The 20,085-nt window shown below is 36.1% G+C and overlaps 1 long non-coding RNA gene across 1 annotated transcript in view; it reads right to left on the bottom strand.

Moving 5' to 3' along the window:
* LOC133528862 (uncharacterized) overlaps positions 1-20,085 on the bottom strand; it is a 455,073-nt gene that overhangs the window by 99,526 nt on the left and 335,462 nt on the right. The gene's annotated exons all lie outside the window — the stretch shown is intronic.

Genomic DNA, 20,085 nt, shown 5'->3' on the forward strand with positions numbered 1-20,085 from the left:
ATAGGACTTGAAATTCGAGTTTAAGGACCGCAAAATTAATTTGGTTTACAAAATTAACGTTTACAGTCAATTTGATATTTAGCAATCGAATTGCGATTTTATATCGTTATGTTTAGTTTCTTATGTTGGTTTTTCAGTAAGTATTCATAAGTTGGTTATTCAAGGACCTATAACAAAATGTGTTCATGTCATTAGATCGGTATTTTCAGTCGTTTAATGTCCATTAATGGTGTTCATGAATGAGGTTTTTGTCAATCTGCGAATGTCGTCAGTATCTGATCTAATCTGCGATCGTTTTGAATTTAGATTAGACTCGTTAATCACTAACAACAAAGAGACTTTAAAATAGAGGTGGTTTGTTAAAGTAAACTTTGCAGCCACAGTTTTACTGCCATCTTTCGACACATGATTTAAACTTTTAGAACGCCATCGCCGCGACGTCTAGCAAAGTCTAGGAAATCCTTACACATAGTAGGCATAAAACTTTACAATACTCTAGACGATCAATTAAAATCTGCTTCGGACTCGATGTTTGAAATAAAATTTTAAACGGATATTGCTGGACATGGCGTGCTATAGTGTTGACGAATTCGTTAACTGCTACAAGTCAGTGACCCATCTACACAATCGTTAAATCTGATGTACCTGTGATATATATTGTAATTATATGATGTTACCTAATGTATAGTATAGAAATTAGCAAAAATGACATGTAATTTTTTTTTTAATTTTATCAATAAATGATCTATCTATCTATCTATCATGCTCTAGTAGATGGCGCCACTTTTTAATATTTAATAAATTTAACACATATCAGTGAAACAATAAGGATCAAAGTCAAATGGCGCTCTAAAAGTTTTAATTATCTGTCAAAAGATGGCAGTAAATTTACTTGGCTACAAAGTTTTCTTTGACAATACACCTCTATTTCAAATTCTCTTTGCTACATATAATAAACTCGCTTCTTACATTTTTAGCAAATTCTTTATTTTAATTATTGAGTTTTTATTTTTATTTTATAGATTTAAATGGACGTTATGAAGTTATATAAAGAAAAAGTGGCTGAGATTCCTCTCTTCTCTAGTATATAACTTTACCGCCTATTATTATTGATGGTTTGCCAGACTATTTTTTATATTAATTTTGATATATTATTAATAATACACAGTAAGCTCGATAGCGATAAATATAATCGATTGACATAAATAATTAATTAAATACATAAAAGACATCAATAACCCAGGAACAAATATCTGTGATGAACACACTAATAAATAATATAGGTTGACTGGTAGAGAATGCCTCATGGCATTAAGTCCGCCTTTTGTACTATAAGGTTTTCTTTTGTGCAATAAAGATTAAATAAATAAATAAATGCCGTTACCAGGATTTCAACCCGGAGCCTCCTGCTTGGTGGGCAGGGTCACTATACCCTTGTGGGTAAACCGGACAAGTATTTATTTATTTTTATTTAATTAACTAATTATGGAAGCGGTGGTGGCCGAGTGGATATGACGTCCGACTTTCAATCCGGAGATCGCGGGTTCAAATCCTGGCTCGTACCAATGAGTTTTTCGGAACTTATGTACGAAATATTATTTGATATTTACCACTAGCTTTTCGGTGAAGGAAAACATCGTGAGGAAACCTGCATACATCTGCGAAGAAATTCAAAGGTGTATGTGAAGTCCCCAATCCGCATTGGGCTAGCGTGGTGACTATAGCCCGAGCCCTCTCGCACATGAGAGGAGGCCTGTGCCCAGCAGTGGGACGTATATAGGCTGAATTATTATTATTATTATTATAACTAATTATGACGAAATCAGTCCATAACTCACCTGTTCCCGTACATCATTGCATAATGACGTCACATCGCAATATACGTCACGGCGTATTGTGACGTCATGATTTGTGTACGCGCCACCAAGTGATAATACGTTTTGATTATTCAAGCATTATTAGTTTTTAGGGTTTCGTACCCATAGGGTAAAACGAGACCCTATTACTAAGACTCCGCTGTCCGTCAGTCTGTCTGTCCGTCTGTCACCAAGCTGTATCTCATATTACGTGATAGTCAGACAGTTGCAATTTTAACAGATGATGTATTTTTGTTGCCGATCTAACAACAAATATTAAAAAGCTCGGTGGGCGAGTCCGACTTGCACATGTCCGGTTTTTTGAATGTAAAATAGGGTTATGATTATAGTGGTCTTAATATACCTCTTTTCTGTAATAAGTAATTGTTTAGTAATATTTACAAAGTTAAAAACACTGGGTCAATTAATAAATTTAATAAAGTTTTAATTTAATTAGTTTGATTAGGCTTCAATGACAGGTTTTATTTTGAATTGATCCTCAAAAAGAAAGAAGATATAAACTGCAAATATTCTAATCTCATTATTTTGACGTTTGATTAGGCTAGAACACATTAAACTTGCCCAATTTTCTTAAATAAACAAACTGAACTCCTCGGCATTCCAATAACAAGTCTATTAAAGGCTAATCATCTATAAAGTACAGAATAAAGATAGTTTATTTTCCAAGTAGGCATATTACAATGCGCTTATGAACGTCAAATAAAGCTACACCGGCTCTAACCCTACACCTCTGACCCGAGAAGACTTAAATCCCTCCTAAATTGCAGGAGGGTATCTCAATATGGGACCGGCAAGAAACTCGGTGGGACACATATTTTTAAAACATTACATTACAGCTATTATGGTATAAATAAATACCTACTCATAATATATACCAGTTTCTAGTTCAATACGTAAAAAACAGACGTATTAATTCAATATATGCGTCATCCAGTAATGTGTAATGTATGAGACCTTCAAATGAAATTAACGTTACTTTTGTAAAGGAACTAGCAATTTTACAATTGGATCTAGATCGAGTGAATCATCATTTTGTTCGAGTGTTTTACAACTAGGTATTCTTTGAACACGTATAATTTGGCAAAAAATACAATTGGTAAAAATTATTACGGCCGGTTGGTCAACATAGTGACCACGCTTCCACATTTTTTTTTGGAGCTGGCCGGGTCATGTTGCCTGACAGAGTGATTGCCTGCAGGTGGGCCAAAATAAAAACGAGTTTTTAAGAGAGGTATAGGCATTGTGAATGTCATCTCACTTTGTGTGGTAGGGCACAGCACAGCGGATGTCATTCCAGATCTAGAGCAGAGCCCAACTGGGGAGTACCTCCACCTTACAGAAAATCGCAGCCAAATAACACTAGACCCTACTCATAGTGTTGTGTTCATGCCGGTGAGTAAGGTTGCCAGAGCTGTTCGAGGGGTGGGAGTTGCAGGCGTACATAGGCTGCGGATACTGCTTACCATCAGGCGGGCCGTATGCTTGTTTGCCACCGACGTAGTATAAAAAAAAACGGACTGGTGGCCGCTTTCAGAGTAAGGAGTGCCTGGCGTCCGCTGGCTCGTTGGGTGGACATTCGGAAGATTACGAATCACTTCTGGATGGACCGGGATAAATAGCGTACTCGAAGAGAGGCCTATGCTCAGCAGTGGCCGATAAAAAGCTGATATTATGATCATTTTTTTTTTTTAATTTATTAAGGAAACAAACAGTCACATATTAATATATATAAGCTTAAGTGATAACAAAGAGACCTTTAGTTCCATTGAAAATAAAAGTATACATAGTAAATTACAGATCGAAACAGGGAAGGTGTTAGGCATCTTCTTGTCTGTCACGCGTACAGGGACTTCAAAACATCGGTAGGTAATTAATAAATGCATGACATAGTACAGAATTTAAAGTGGTATACAAAATAATTAAAAATACATGTATCGCTATAGTTGTTATGCGTGCAAATAATATATAGTTACTAGGTACTTAAAAGAAAACGTACAATATTTATAAAGAAAAGATTGAACTTCGCAGAATGCTACTATATTTACAAAATGATAATGAAAAAATATCTAAATTTGAAAATTTATCGTTGTAATCACGACAGGCTCGTCTAAAAAAAGTATGCTTGGCAAAATTAGAGCCACAAAAGCTAATATGGAATGTTTGGGGGTGGCGAGTGAGAATACGACGAGGCAATTTAAAAATATTTTTTTCAAGAAGATCAGGAGAGTCAATATAGTTATTTAAAAGCTTATATAAAAACATTTGGTCTATATATACGCGGCGTCCGACTAATGGCGTGAGACCGTGCCGTATGCTGGTACTTTCAGACATGATGATGATGTCCAGTACTGTCCAGTGCTGGTGCATTTACTTAAATTGTTTTATATAATATAAAAACAGAAGAGGAGGAAAAAGGAAAGATGAATTTTTGAGTACTTGTTTATTACTTACAGAGTAAGTTTTCGTCAAAACACCGGCCGGTGATCACACATGAAAAACGGCTCCATTTAAAACAAATATCGGATTAACAAGAAACACTCATTTCACACCAAATTCAAAGAAACCAAACGTCGTGAGAACTGTGAAAAAAGGTGTTTTAATGTTAATTTTTATGGTCCTAATCAGTTGCTAATGTTAACACTTAATCTGACTGTTTGCGCCGTTAAAAAACCTTAAATGCTATCACTATGACTCATCTTTAAATAAATTTGAACCATATTGATATGGCTACAAGGTTCATTTTTGTAGTTTGTAAAGATTTAGAATCTGTTTCTAGTTGGTGATAAGATATTGATAATATCTCGAAGTTCAAGAGAAGTTTGCCGAATTTGTGAATTAATTATGGACCGTGATAGAACAGGTGTTTTGGGAATTATACGGTTTATTTAATGATTAGGCCATAAGTATCGTTATTTAGGTGACATCTTTTACGTGTGCTTAATTATGTCGATAAGATACTAGGTAATTAAAGCATTGACGTAATATAAAATAACAGTTATAGTAAACAAGCTCCTGTCAGCTAACTTTGAGCATTCTACCATAAAAAGATTTTTTGCCTATTTATTTTTAATGTATACAGTGTGTATTTTTGATATAACCTCAAACTTAAACTAGACGTAGGTTTTAGTGCTATAAAACAATTCTGAAAGATTTTTTAGTTTAGTCTTCACTACCAGAGCACAAATAATAATTTGAAAATTTTTTGAGCGGCAATGTATCGTACATCATGATCACTTTTGACAGTTGTGACGCCGCCGCGTCATTAATGAGACATTTTGAGTTAAAACAAAGTAGTGATACATTGCTTGCTGAATTATTTTGTATGAAAAAATAAAAGTCGTAATTTTTTTATAAAACCTATGAAAGTGTGTTCATTACAGCCTAAACTAACTGCCCTTTGATTATGTGTTAATATCAAAAATACACGCTGTATATCTGATAGATCAAAGGCCAAAGGTATGGCGGCATCGTTTCGAGCAATGGCGCCACAACGTTTGGGTTATGCCCGGTAAGATGGCGCCACTTTTTGATATATAACAAATTGAACACATATCTTTCACTGAAAGAATAAGTATCAAAGTCAAATAACGTTCTAAAAGTTTAAATCATGTGTCTAAAGATGGCAGTAAATTTACTGTGGCTACAAAATTTTCTTCGACAATCCACTTCTATTTCAAATTCTCTTTGGTAACTTATACTTGCGTGTTGTATATAGTAAGAATTTCACAACAAACTTTGATTCGAGTCAGTCAAGCGCTAATAATAAGTCTAATTTCTCACCAATAGATGGCGCGATGGATATCAAGTCATTCTTTAATTTTTTCCTCAATACAGCTTACACGCTATTATGTACCTTACAGCGTTGTAATAAGAGTGTTTACGTGTGTATATGTTATGTTTGTGTGTGTATAATGGCGGCGGAATTATGTCAAACGTCAAATTAGTTGTCTTCCTGCTGCCGTTTGCATTTTGTGTTACAATAGAATCGCTATTAAACGTGGGCGGCTGTTTGTCACACCGTACAGTTCTGTCTTGTCTTGGCAGATTTAGAAAAAAGTACACTACGGAATTAAAAACACATTTAAAATAATGATAATGGAAAATATAATGTTTTTAAGGACAAATGTATCACTCCTAAACTCATACCTAGTCATAACAAAAGGTTGATTCTGCAACAGTGTTGGCCGAACGTTACTTAGAATTGACCATTTACCATTACAAATTGAACCGCAAACCGTAACGGACGGTTACAGTTTTCGGTTCAATTTGTAATTTTTTTATTATTATTATTATTATTATTTGTCTGTCTTACCATATCTCGGGACCATGGGGTCCCGGACCTTTGGGAGGCATGCGTGGGGCCGAAGCCAACAGCGCAGAGGCCCTTTAAGACAAATTAATCTACAAGCAAGGGATACACGTGGCGGATACCATCTCCGAGCGCACAATATGATACATCCGGAGATGGTCCCCGCCAGGTGCAAAGACTATTGCAGTGCAGCACTTTTGTGCTGCGATGGGATCTAAGGTCATAAGGCTATTGATTTGAAAGTTGGATGGACTGGATAATAGGCTATGGGAGGAGACTAGCGGACACCTGCCGTGACAATCAGTCTCGGAATTGTGTAAGACAGGCGGTGACTCGCCAACTCATTGAGTGGGCCCCACAACGGCCGCACGCACAGTGCGACAATAGGGCAACACTTTGGAGCGGCTGTGAGGTTGTCGAGAGGTGAGACTGCGGAAGCCAGATCCAGATTATTATTATTATTATTTATTTATTATAGACAACATAATGGTCAACATAGTTGTTAGTTTTGAACTTAATCTACATGTTAGTTTACTAACGCTAATAATAAATTAATAAAAGTGATTTAGTCCTCTGGCTCATTTTGCACATAAGAGGACAATCAAACTTATAATGGTTTTTGGTCAATTCTAATTAACGTTCGGCCAACACTGTTCTGAAAAATGCAAAAGTAAAGTCAATTTAAGATGTTTTCACAAATATACAATTGAATTTCTGTTCTGCAATAAAAACAATTAAACTGTTTTTTAAGTCAATTGAAATTCATTTGCAAGTTATAACCATAGAACTGGCGAGGATGATGTTCATAGTTAAGTTTAATTATGAAAATGAAATAAGAATTTAAATTACTTACATCTCTTTTCTTTAACTAGGCCACACAGTGTAACATACGGCCTTCTTGCGCAAAGGTTTCGTACGACAAAGCGCTTTATTGAATTCTATTGAGAAAAAATGTTCCACCGAATCATACCTTTGTATCGCTGTCACTCAGATGCCTCATTTCAGTTCAATTTCCCTATAATAGTGACGTCAGTCACTCGGTCTTATTGTATGAAAGAAAGGGTGAAATTTATGTAAAAAAAGTTATGTAGGTCAATGTATTGTTCTACGATATATTATAATATAAAAATATTGCGGATGTGTCTTTAAAGCATTATTTTTCGTAAGCAAATCTTTCTATCAATATCCGAAATATTTATATCTAGTTTATCCTCGAATCGTTTTACTCCCAGCTGGATAGGAAGATTTATGCAAAATCTTTGCACGTAATTTTCCCAAGTTCCCGATATAATAAATTATCTTATCTTAAGTTTATTTTTTTCTGACTTTTTCATTTTACATTCAAGGGCCCTATTTAATTCTAAAATAGGAAATATATATCAGGAAGTATTCAAAAGTAGAATATATTAAGATTAAACAGATATCATGTTTCCTTAAGAAGAAGTGACCAAAACCTTCAATGTTTAAAACCAGCCCGAATTCAACGTCTTCAGCTCTTGTTTCTATAAGTACTTTAGAACACCCTAATTTAAATAAATGCTCTATAGTTGTGGTATATATTAGCGGCCAAATACTATAATTATGTGGGTGAATTAACTATTTCTTGTTGTTGTTCTGTCCCGTCAGCCAGGCGACAATAGTATCAGAGTTTGGTAGAAGAACTCTTGTACCACGTTATATTATCGTGCTTGGTAGATGGCCCATGTGTTAAGGGCTTATAACTACCACAAAAAGTGCATGATTAGTTAATGTTAATGCCATAAAACCAGGATTTAAGGCCAGTTGCATCAACCACACTTAACAGAATGTGTAACTAGGAAGATTTCCCTTCAATAAAAATTAGCGAACGCTTTGACGATGACCGACGGTTTGGTACAACCAACCCTTTAGGACGTGACACAGGTGTCCATAACTAGGGTAATAATTAAGAAGAAAAGGTTTATTCACTCATGTAACATATACATCCCACATAATATTAATAGTTTAGCCACAATATCTGATAACCAATACGCCGGCCATTGTCACATTTCCCGCGGCTCGGAGCAATCATTGGTGCCCACCCGGCCGTGTCTAATCACTGAGCCTCTAGATTTGTACACGTAAAGAGCAAGCCGCTTCAGATGTGATATTGTACTGCAAAAAACAATAACCGATCTCATTGAGCAATTCAAAAGATAGACTGAATTTATGTAATAAAGAAATAAATTTTGATCTATATTCTCTTTTCTCTTTTGAATGTCTTTCCATATCTAGTACTTTGTTGCTGACAACCAATGTTTGATGATCACCGTGCACAAATAAATTTTGAATGCTGGTTAATTTCCCTTATCGGCATCGGTTTAAAGTCTTCTAAAATAGATATTTTAGGTATGCCTTCTATATTTTTGTTGTTTATTAGTATGTGTGGTGGTCACCTTTCACAGATTTATGTTATACCCTATTCTGAGAATTTTCCTTCACGCCATCTCCACAAGACGTCTAAAATTGAGAGTGCCTTCTACACTGTTGTTCTTTGTTAACAACCAATGGGCGGTGGTCACGGTTCACAGATCCATATTGAATGCGATCCATTGTATCGGCTGATGAGCGGTGATCAGTGCGTACGCAGCCCGCGCCATTTTGTTTTATTCAAGGTTCTTTTATCAAGTGGGTTTAAATTTCTGCAATGTTTCCGTTTGAATCAATAGATGATTTCTCTTTTCTCTCGTTTTCCTAGCGATGTCCCGGCATTTTGCCACGGCTCATAGGAATCTAGGGTCCGCTTGGCAACTAAACCCAAGAACTGCTGCCCTGCCATCTGACCTTCCAACCTTGAGGTTGAGGATAAACTAGGCCTTATTGGGATTAGTCCGGTTTCCTCACGAAGTTTTCCTTCACCGAAAGGCGACTGGTAAATATCAAATGTATATCACAATATAATCGTACAGAAGTTCCGAAAAACTCATCGGTACGAGCCGGGGTTTGAACCCGCGATCTCCGGATTGCAAGTCGCACGCTATTACCAGATGACTTATAAAAAGAAACACGCTGTGCTTCATTTATATGAATTTTAATAACGAGTTGAGTTGACATATCTTCAATATAGAAGACCAATTATTTATTATACGACTGGAGTCCTTTTAAGCGACTGTCCGTGAAGACTCGGAAAAGGACTAACACCATGGCTTAGAAGATTTGAAATTTTCGTCAATTTCTTTCAATTCATCAGTCTACATCTACTGTCTAATGATTAGACTGTAATTATTAAAATCTAAAGTCTTCTGTGACTTAACTAATTTGTCACTACAACTTCCAGTTTTGCGTAAATTGCGTGCTTCAATACACAAAAAGTATATTTCGAAGGCAGAGGTTTGGATACTATTCACTTCAAATTAACAATTTAATCGATTTTTTGACAATTCTACTTTGTATAATGAAAAGAAAACCACTATTGTACTAAACATTAATATGTCTAAGAAAAATCAACCTCCATAACCATACATGTTTGCAACATTATGTCACATAAGTAAATACTATGTAGCAACGTAATCTGCCACACAAAGATTGCTGCAACACTATTGTATTTTGACAATAGTTCGTGTTTTCCGTCACCCTTCTGGTTTTGCGCCATATTTAATATATTGAAAACATTGCATGGATGTCGTAAGATTGAGAAATTATTGTCTTGACTTTGGTGACAGATTTATGCATAATCTTGGCCTTTCAAAACGAATAATTGTTAATTGACTTCTTCTTTTGCGTGGAATAATGATGATGATTGAATGTACCCTCCCAAGTAGCACAGACAGATGTATAGTAGTCAAATAATGAATACGCTTCAAGCTGAATATAAAAGCTGCATAAGAGCTGTATCAACGACTTTTCAACTGTTATAACTATTAAATGGGCACACATTTAGGTAGCCATAAGTTTAGGTAGCTGCTTAAGAGCATTGTAATAGCAATTTATCGGAGATATAAGGTGTAACAGGAGTTATAAGAGCTGTATATTGACTGAGTAAGAGACCACCAGTTACCCTTATTCAGAAAATATGTCACATGTATGCCCTAATACCGGGAATAGTTAACGTTGGGCTGAATAAAAGAGAATTATCTATGTATTTCTTCGAGCTTCAAGATATATTCATACCACTTCATCTAAATCGGTTCTGTGGTTTAAGCGCGTAGAAGTAATAGACGTAACAGACGAGTAAGTTTGATTAGACGGGCTCTAGTTGCATTAGAATAACAATATGTTTATCAAATAGACACAATATAAGACCCACATTTTTGTGATACCTGACACATAAATACGTGTTTCCCCGCCAGGTGAAGCGAAAACCTTGAAAAAGCTGTTAAAACATCGACGGCCGAAGATCTGTATCTACCCTCGCTAGCCGAGCGTGGTGGACACGGCCCAAGACGTCTTTATTACTAAATGGGACGTGGACAATTTGAGGAATATATTTGGAGAATAATTAGGGATATGTGTGTCACAGAATAATGATATACTTAGGTAAATAATAATACTATTTCATAGGTTACGGAGCACATGGTTTGTTACTATCATCTCGAATAAAGATTCGAAATTGGTTTTTAATTGAAGTTCATTTGTATTTTGTTAATTACCCTCATCGATAATTAATTATAATTTTTAGTAGTCTTTGTATGTAGGGTATAAATAGGTATGTTTGTACCGAAACAGTCGAGCCGATTTTAGTGAATGAGGGATCACACAATTCGTTTTTTTAACGCGGGTGATAAGGGCTTTATTCATTCTGCCAAATTTATAAAGCCGTTGATAATCATTTGTCCCTTTCTATCATACTGATATTTATGTTTGTTAAAAAGAGACAATATCTTACAAAGGTCTGGTTTTATGCATAATGGCGTAAGTATTTAATCGTCTTTGAAAAAAGAGAAAACTGTTTACAAAATAAACCTTAGGCTACATAATTAGTTTACTGCTAACAAAATTGGTTTATTAGACTATACTTAAACCTCAATTTCAGTCCTTCCGATATTTAACAAACTATTTACCTTTAAGATAAGATAGCCAATCAAAATTCGCCAGAAACAATAGAAACGTCAATTTCCTGACAAGAACAATGCTTTAAGTGTGCAAGTGTGTTCGTTTTAATATAATTTTTATTAGCAATGTGTGCCTATCTGGAGCGTAATCGTCGCCAGTAATGATAGAAGTCTTCTGTAATTATTTCGAGCGACTCTGACTTTGCGGAAAGTTGTAACTATGGAAGTGGCACTTTTTTATATAGAGGAGGCACACGAGCAGATGAAACGCCTAATGTTGAGCAAATACCGCCTCCCATGGACACTTGTAACACCAGAGATGTTGACAGTGCGTTGCTAGGCTATAAAAGTACGCTCTTTAGACTTGAATCGACCGGGATATAAACCGTGATTAACCTTTTATATTGTTTTTGAGCTCCCGATATTTCGACGCAGTTACATGCATCTTGTTCACGGGTAAGTGGAGATAGCGGGTGGGTGTCAAAGTTGTGTAGACCGTGCTTGGTCTACCATCATTCGTGCGCGTCGGCTGCGTTCGCTTTCAACGTTGCCACTGGTCGCGTCCACACTTAAATCATTCAAAACTGTTAGTACGCTCTTTTCTTAAATGTCTGAAGTGAAGGTCGAATCGGTCTGGAGATACCGCGGGGGACAGTTCTTGTTACGATTAAACTGTGAGCTGTGCAAGGCAGGAAGTTTCTGGAATAGTAGGAGTTCAAGGGTCGGCAACGCTTAAGTGGCTCCTATGATGTTGCTTATGTCCATGGGCGACAATGAACGCCTCCCATCAGGCGGCTCGTCTGCTCGTTTGCTGACTATACTATAACATAAAAAAGTCGGAATTTTTCGGAAACATTGTAACTGAAATTTGCACTGCGACAAGAAGTCGAAATACAAGAATTTGAGTCACTCTTCATTGCATGCGGTCCAGAAGAAGCTAGCACTGGGGTGTCCCTGCCTTCAGATGAGAACAGTATTCCATAATTATTAGGCGAACTTATGCAGTATGCGGTCCCGGGTATGTACTTAAACTACGTCCAAAAGAGAGGTATGGGCACTGTGAATGTCACCTCGCTTTATGTGGTAGGGCACAGCACAGTGGATGTCATTCCAGATCTAGAGCAGAGCCCAACTGGGGAAGTACCTTCACCTTACAGAAAACCGCAGCCAAATAACACTATACCCTATTACTCCTCGTGTTGTATTCCTGCCGGTGAGAAAGGTTGCCAGAGCTCAAAGAGGGTGGGAGTGTTAGAGTCGGCAACGCGCATGTAACTCCTCTGGAGTTGCCGCTGTCCATAGGCTACGGAGACGGCTTACCATCAGCCAGGCCATATGCTTGTTTGTCACCGACGTTGTATAAAATGCAGTGCTGGTTTCTTGCAGGATTTGTTTGCAGATGCAGATCCAAGCCACATCCAGCTATGGAGGCTCTTCACCACTATTTCATTACGGTAATCGTAATTTTTACGTAATGCCGCGATGGTATCGTGCAGATTGCGCCCGCGCCGCCCGTTGATTGCTAAACGCTGCGGCTTGCTGTACCCACGCTCGCAGCGGTTTCGATTATTAAACGTATTAGTGTGATGTAAATTAATTGTAACATTAAAATTGTAAATTTTACAATTTTCTAGCAAGTTAATCTGCAAGTTATAGAAGTTTCGAAGCTCAGGATCGACACTGAGAGGGTTGTTAACAGTGTTGGCCGAATGTTAATTGCAATTGAACAATATCCATTACAAATTGAACCGTAAACTGTACCGTCCGTTACGGTTAATTGTCAATTGCAATTAACGTTCGGCCAACACTGGTTGTTAATTTATTTTACTATTCATATGGGTACTAAATTAAAACTACTATAGATCGCGTCATTTACGAAGATGCGTGATTTGGCTCGTATTGCCATGCCATTAAAGGTTAGAATTCACAAATCTGCGTATCATCGTGAAAGACACAATCTATAACAGGTAATTTATACGCAAAAGGTTTTACGGAAATCCGTTTAAAATACTCGGGTCCTAGGTAAACAACTAAGGTAAATAATCTTGTTTTGTAAGCTTTCTACTGGATTTTACACTAAAAAGCTAGTGATAAATATCAAATCTCAATGGCTATGTCAGGGTTCGAAGTAAGATCTCTGGATTGAACATCATCACGAAGTGCATATTCTCGGAAAACATACCAATTTCAAAAACCACAAGCTTATAAGCCTGTGTCACAGTAAACTCTCATTTAGTGTTGCGTACACGCATCGTTGCGATAAACACGATTAATGTTTGAATTTCTGTTCTTCTGATCGTTAATTCCGATATAACGACCAATAATAACGATAAAAACGACGATGTCGTCGATAATATCGTTAGAAATATATGGATACGACATCCTATTAATTTTTTTGAATAAATCCATAAACTAATAAATATGCATATTTTAGATATTAATGGGTCTACCCCAATAAAATTAGTGTTGTTTACCAATATCTCCTTTGACATTCTACTGGAACGTCAGTCTTCCGTGACCCGTGACCACTGCTTGTGCAACCGACCAACCGAGCAGAAACGTCGGATTTAAGGTAAAAATAATGAATTAATATCGCGGTATCATTAAATATGTGTACAAAACGCGATAGTTTAAAGTGTTATATTACAGTCTAATAAATATGTTATACACTTCTTATAGCAATGTATAATGTTTTGTATAATTTTTTGATACTTACACAGGCGCGTTGCGCGTCCGCGCTGCGGTTAGTTAAACATCATTTAGTTTTAAATATCATTTAATTGTAAGTTAAATTTAGTATAATAATATCATATTTTAGTGTGCTTAAGAAATTAAGTTAAACTCACACTGTATGGACCAAGGTCTGAAATAAATGTTTTTTTTTTAAATAAAAATATGTTTTACCGAGTAATACTTTTACAGCTATTTGTAAACACTATTGCTATTGCTGCAATTATATGGAAGCGTATTTAGGTGTTTAATAATTACCGATATGATTTTACATATTATTTATTATACTAGTAGAAATCTACGAGATTTGCTTTTTGGGTCCAGTGTATCCACACACACACTAGTTTTGTACTTATTGAAGTATTTTCGTCATACGGGCAGAAATGTGCTTACATAGTAGGTATAACTAAATAATTACGAACTCTTGCATCCCTGTCTTAAAGTATAGTATTTTAATTAAACTTTGTTCTCGATTTTCAGTTACTTTAAACGAAAAAAGTATTTCGCTGTTTTAAACATTTAAACTGGCATATCCACATATTCTAACCCCAACTTACACGATAACGATAAAACGAATCAATACAAAACAATATGTTACCATTTAACCAATTTTATATTCTCATAAATTGGAAAGGGAGCTCCTTTGGTAATAAAACCGTATTTATTCGAGTTTTTTTGTCGTTAAGTATCTTGACGTTCCGAGCCGACGATTAGATTCGATCTGCAGCATTTTTTTGTGGAAATTTATTTTTATATCGATACTGAGAATGTGGATGGTTTAATTAGGGATGGAGTTGTTTACATTTCAAAGCGTTTGTTAATACTTGGTTAATATCATTGACATATATTATATACCGACCGACCGGTCTGGCCTAGTGGGTAGTGACCCTGCCTACGAAGCCGATGGTCCCGGGTTCAAATCCTGGTAAGGGCATTTATTCGTGTGATGAGCATGGATATTTGTTCCTGAGTCATGGGTGTTTTCTATGTATTTAAGTATTTATAAATATTTATATATTATATATATCGTTGTCTAAGTACCCTCAACACAAGCCTTATTGAGCTTACTGTGGGACTTAGTCAATTTGTGTAATAATGTCCTATAATATTTATTTACTTATATATTTAAGGACGGGCCTTGTGGGCACTGAGAATGGTGCTAGTTCAGTGGTGTCACTCAGGAATACGTGTCAATTGTGCAGTCTAACGAAACTAGTTGCGACTAATCGCGCGCGTGATGCTAACTCATCAACCAATCGCGTTGTGGCGTGAGACTGCACGATTGGCTCGTATTTGTGTACGTGACACCGCTGTATTGGCCTCATTCATAACAATATGGTTGCTTGCAAGTCGCTACCGTGTCGCCTATCGAACGTCACTTTCCTTAAGCCACAAAATTACCATACCCCATTCAATTAAGTTTATATATTGGCACAGCATAAACAAAGAAGCAAAAAGTGACACAACTCAAACCAAAACCGAATATTATGTGAAAATATATTTTGACGACCGGTCTGGCCTAGTGAGTAGTGACCCTGCCTATGAAGCCGATGGTCCTGGGTCCGAATCCCGGTAAGGGCATTTATTCGTGTGATGAGCACAGATATTTGTTCCTGAGTCATGGATGTTTTTTATGTATTTAAGTACTAAAATTGCGCTAATTATATTTCGTACTGAGCGGTATATGGTCGCGTATGGCTAGACTTATTTTCTTACACCTAAGATTAATCCTACAAAGGTAAATTAATGCGTTTGTTGTTTGTCAATGACCCGCATTTAGTGCAGAAATAATATGTTGCTTTTTGCGTAGTTACACTAAATGAAAACTGTAGAAATATGTATATATTTAAGGTAATTTAAGGCACTTGTTTGTATTGTGTGAATGTAAATACGCATGCATACGCTCACCCGTACAATGTTCACTTATTTACTCCTAATTCTCATATAAGTGAATTGTAAAAAAATCTTATGAGAAATAAAATTCTTTAAACCTTGGGTACACAACGATATATATAATATACAAATACTTCGTATATTATATATATCGTTGTGTACCCACAACACAGCCTTCTTGGCTTACCGTGGGACTTAATCAATTTGTGTAAGAATGTCCCTATAATATATTAATATATATTAAATATGGTCGCTTGCAAGTCGCTACCGTGTCGCCTATCGAACGACACTTTCCTTAAGCCACAAAATTACCATACCCCGTTCGATTAAGACTGTATATATTGGTACAGCATAAACAAAGAAGCCATTAGGGTCCAGACGGCACAATTTATGGCCAGGGGTGTCTTGGTGTAGGGTTAAAAACGGCGACTGTCCCTGTCGGTTTTGCATCTTTTAGAATTAGTGATTATTGTTAAAGGTGTAAGATATAGTGAGAAATAAGTAAGCAGTTGCATGAAATTAAAAGTAATCCACTTTTGTGTATACAATTATCAGTTTTTGCAAAATAAAGAGAGCCTTAACGAGTGTGGTGAAAAATAATTTATTTTAAACATTTTAATTTAATGAAAAATGATTTATTCAGGGATCAAAATTGCAGCTTATTTCACAGTAGAAGAGTATTACATTTTTAGGAGCGTTCTATTGTTAGATAGCCTAGGAATAGTGTCCTGAGCCCTAAACTAGTTAAACCTGTCTTAAGATCAGGGTACCACCGCTATTTCTAGTAATGCAGCAAAGGTTAGTCCCAACTACACAAATCTAAAAATTGGATAAACATTTCGCTTAATTATATACGTATACAATATCAACTATAGTTTGTGACAACATTTTTTATAGTTTAGCAAGTATCAACTACCCGTATATTATATTTGTTTATATATATTTACTATTGGACTATTACTATTATTTATTATACTGTTAAGATTATTACCTAAAAGTCACTTATTTAACAATAAACATCAATTTCAGTTTAAAATTATACAGTGATCTAACATTTTGTTACTTATAGATATTTTTTTGTTTTTTTACGTATTTGTTTATATGTCTTGCTTGCTAACTTGCTTTATTTATGATTTGATTTATAAACTTGCTTGATTTAACGTTTGACGATTCTTTATCTTGTTCTTGCTTTTGAATATTTATCTTTTATTTCAATAAGTTTCCAGTAATTCCAGTGGGTCGGCCCAGGATACCGCTGGAGCGACAGTGTACAGGCGGATCTGTGCCAACTCAAAGCTAGTTATTGAACTGGCAGGAAGTGGCACAGGATTGGGACAGGTGGCGTTCTCTCGTTTTGGAAGCCAAGACCCTCTTTGGATCACTGCGCCACAATAGTTAGTTAATTAGTTAGTTAGTTATTTCAATAAGTTTTCAAAACTCGATTTAATTTGTACCTACTTGTACAAGTACGCCGGGACTTTGGAGGATAAAACATCTATAGTAGTGAAATAGGCACACATGGTCATTTTAGGTTAGGTGCATTATTTATGTTACCACATCTACCAGATATTTGCAAATACTTATGACATTTAAGAGAAAATTTGGAGTATTTTTAATATTTCACCGACATCTGTAAAATTTCTACCGCTTTATGCTTTAAAAATTGAATGTCCAATTCATCCGTTATGTTTTCTATGTATTTAATGAAAGCTACTGCAATTGGTTTCAATATTATTAACCAATTAAAACTATGGCTTTTTGCTCCAGTCATGGGATGTATGGTGCCATTAATTTTCAAACAAATATCAATGAAAAATTGAAGCAGCTCTGTGGCTCTTGTTTATGGTAAAATGTTGCCAGCGATTAAAAACTGATGGTAAATACTTGTTTTACAGGATTTGTCCATACCATCCCATTACTGGTGCCTGTTCCATTATAGGGGTGTTTACTATATTATGCCATTGCATTAGCAATATGTAATAACTACAAGACTTCTCGGATTAAGTATAAACATAAACTTTCATTATATTTTAACGAACAAAACCATCATTAGCATAACTTTACCCCGTAAATCCAATAACTTATTGAAAACTTAATTTAAAAGTGCAAAACGCCAATAAACAGTGAATCACGGTACGTTAATGACCAATAAAAATGACCTTGTTGACATATTTATAAAATCAAACAGCAACTAATTTGTACGAAGATAAAAAAAGTACCTATGTTGGAGGAGAATATATGGGAATTGCATACGGCTCATATTAATGATATCATCGCACGTTATGTTCCTATTAATTTTAAAGCTACATTACTAAATATCTATCTATCTTGGTGATGTATCGAGAATATTGAGTTTCAATTTTCAATACGATATTATACGAATAAGTCCATAAGTGCTTGTTTATCTACACTCTGGAGACATATCTCCTTTTGAAAGGCCGCTAGAGAATGATAGGTACTTATGACTATACCCCGGGTTTTAGGTGCATAAATTTTTTACATGCTACACTAGAAATGACGACCAGTTTGGCCTAGTGGGTAGTGACCCTGCATTAAGGGCCCAGTAAGGGCATTTATTCGTGTGATGAGCATGGATATTTGTTCCTGAGTCATGGGTGTTTTCTATGTATTTAAGTATTTATAAATATTTATATATTATATATAACGTTGTCTAAGTACCCTCAACACAAGCCTTATTGAGCTTACTGTGGGACTTAGTCAATTTGTGTAATAATGTCCTATAATATTTATTTTTATTATTTTTAAATAAGTAAGAACAAGGAACTTTCAAAATAAAATCAAAACCAAAAACTATTTTCACATTTCAAGTATATTTGGAGCATACTACCTTGTTCTAATTCATAGTTTGGTACCTAACTATACTTTGGTACTAACTTGACGACCCTTAAGACCTAGTAGGTAGTGACCCTGCTTATAAAGCCGATGGTCCTGAGTTCGAATCCCGGTAAGGGCATGTATTTCTGTGATGAATACAGGTTGTTCCTGAGTCATGGATGTTTTCTATGTATTTAAATATTTATATAATATATCGTTGTCTGAGTACCCACAACACAAGCCTTCTTGGCTTACCGTGGGGCTTAGTCAATTTGTGTAATAATGTCCGTATAATATTTATTTATTTATTTAACTATTTTCATTAATATAGACGATGAATAAACGAAGTAAATAAATAGCTACATAAAAGGATTTGGATGAAAGAAGCACCTGGCGTCCGTTGGCTCGTTGGGTGGACGACACTCTAAAAATCGCGGGACAGTTCTAGATAAGACTAGCCCAGGACGGGAATAAGTGACGTACACGGAAAGAGGCCTATGCTCAGCGATAGGCGACTGGAGGCTGAAATGATGATGATGATGATATCATTCTCATATCTAAAGCCCCGGGGTATGTTTAGTCAGACAGGGCAATCGTGCGGGGTGGGGTGAGGGATAGGTCGCGCGCACCCGAGCTGCATACATCGCCATTGTTAATAGCTCGGTACTACTTACAGGGCTGCCCATATTGCTTCATCCAGCTGTCCTTTTTGGCAGTTGTGTAAAATTCTGTGACAACCTTACTGTGTTCTTGTGCGGCGTCAGCATTTGCAATCTGTCCATTGTTATTTTTACAATGTGTCTGAGGTATAGTGCGTTATCTCCGCCATTATCCATATTAAATAGGTTGATTGTACATAGGGCTGCCATCTCGAATTTCGCCAAACCCGGACAAAGCTTTAAAAAAACCCGGACATTTGGCGTAAATCGCATTTTTTCCCCGGACGAGTCCGAAAATAATATTTTTAAAAAACAAGACCTTTAATTTTACATGTAGTTTTAATGTGCTGAAATTACATGGACACTTCTTGACCCCCCCGGACGGCCTCCGGACGGCCTCCAAACTAGGACAAATCCGGGAAAACCCGGACGGATGGCAGCCCTAATTGTACATGATACAAAAAATAAACCAGGAGCAAGAGGAAGATGCAAAAGTCGCAAGCTCCACCTCCACCTATGTTTACATTACAGACACCCCAAATTAGTAAAAGCCATAAAACGACTAACACTCTTATATTACAGAGTAATTGCGCCACGCTGTAATTTAGTGTCGAAAGGGTTCATATAATTACACCAAGGAATCCGGGAGCCGATCAGGATGGGTTTTTGGAAATGAAGTGGGGTACGTGAATTATTGCAATTTTGGGAGATTTAATTGCTAAACTACATCCCGTCTTGGAAATTTTAATGACTTGTCAACATATTGCAATAAA

This window comes from Cydia pomonella, chromosome 20 (genome assembly GCF_033807575.1).
Source record: "Cydia pomonella isolate Wapato2018A chromosome 20, ilCydPomo1, whole genome shotgun sequence".
NCBI lineage: Eukaryota > Metazoa > Arthropoda > Insecta > Lepidoptera > Tortricidae > Cydia > Cydia pomonella.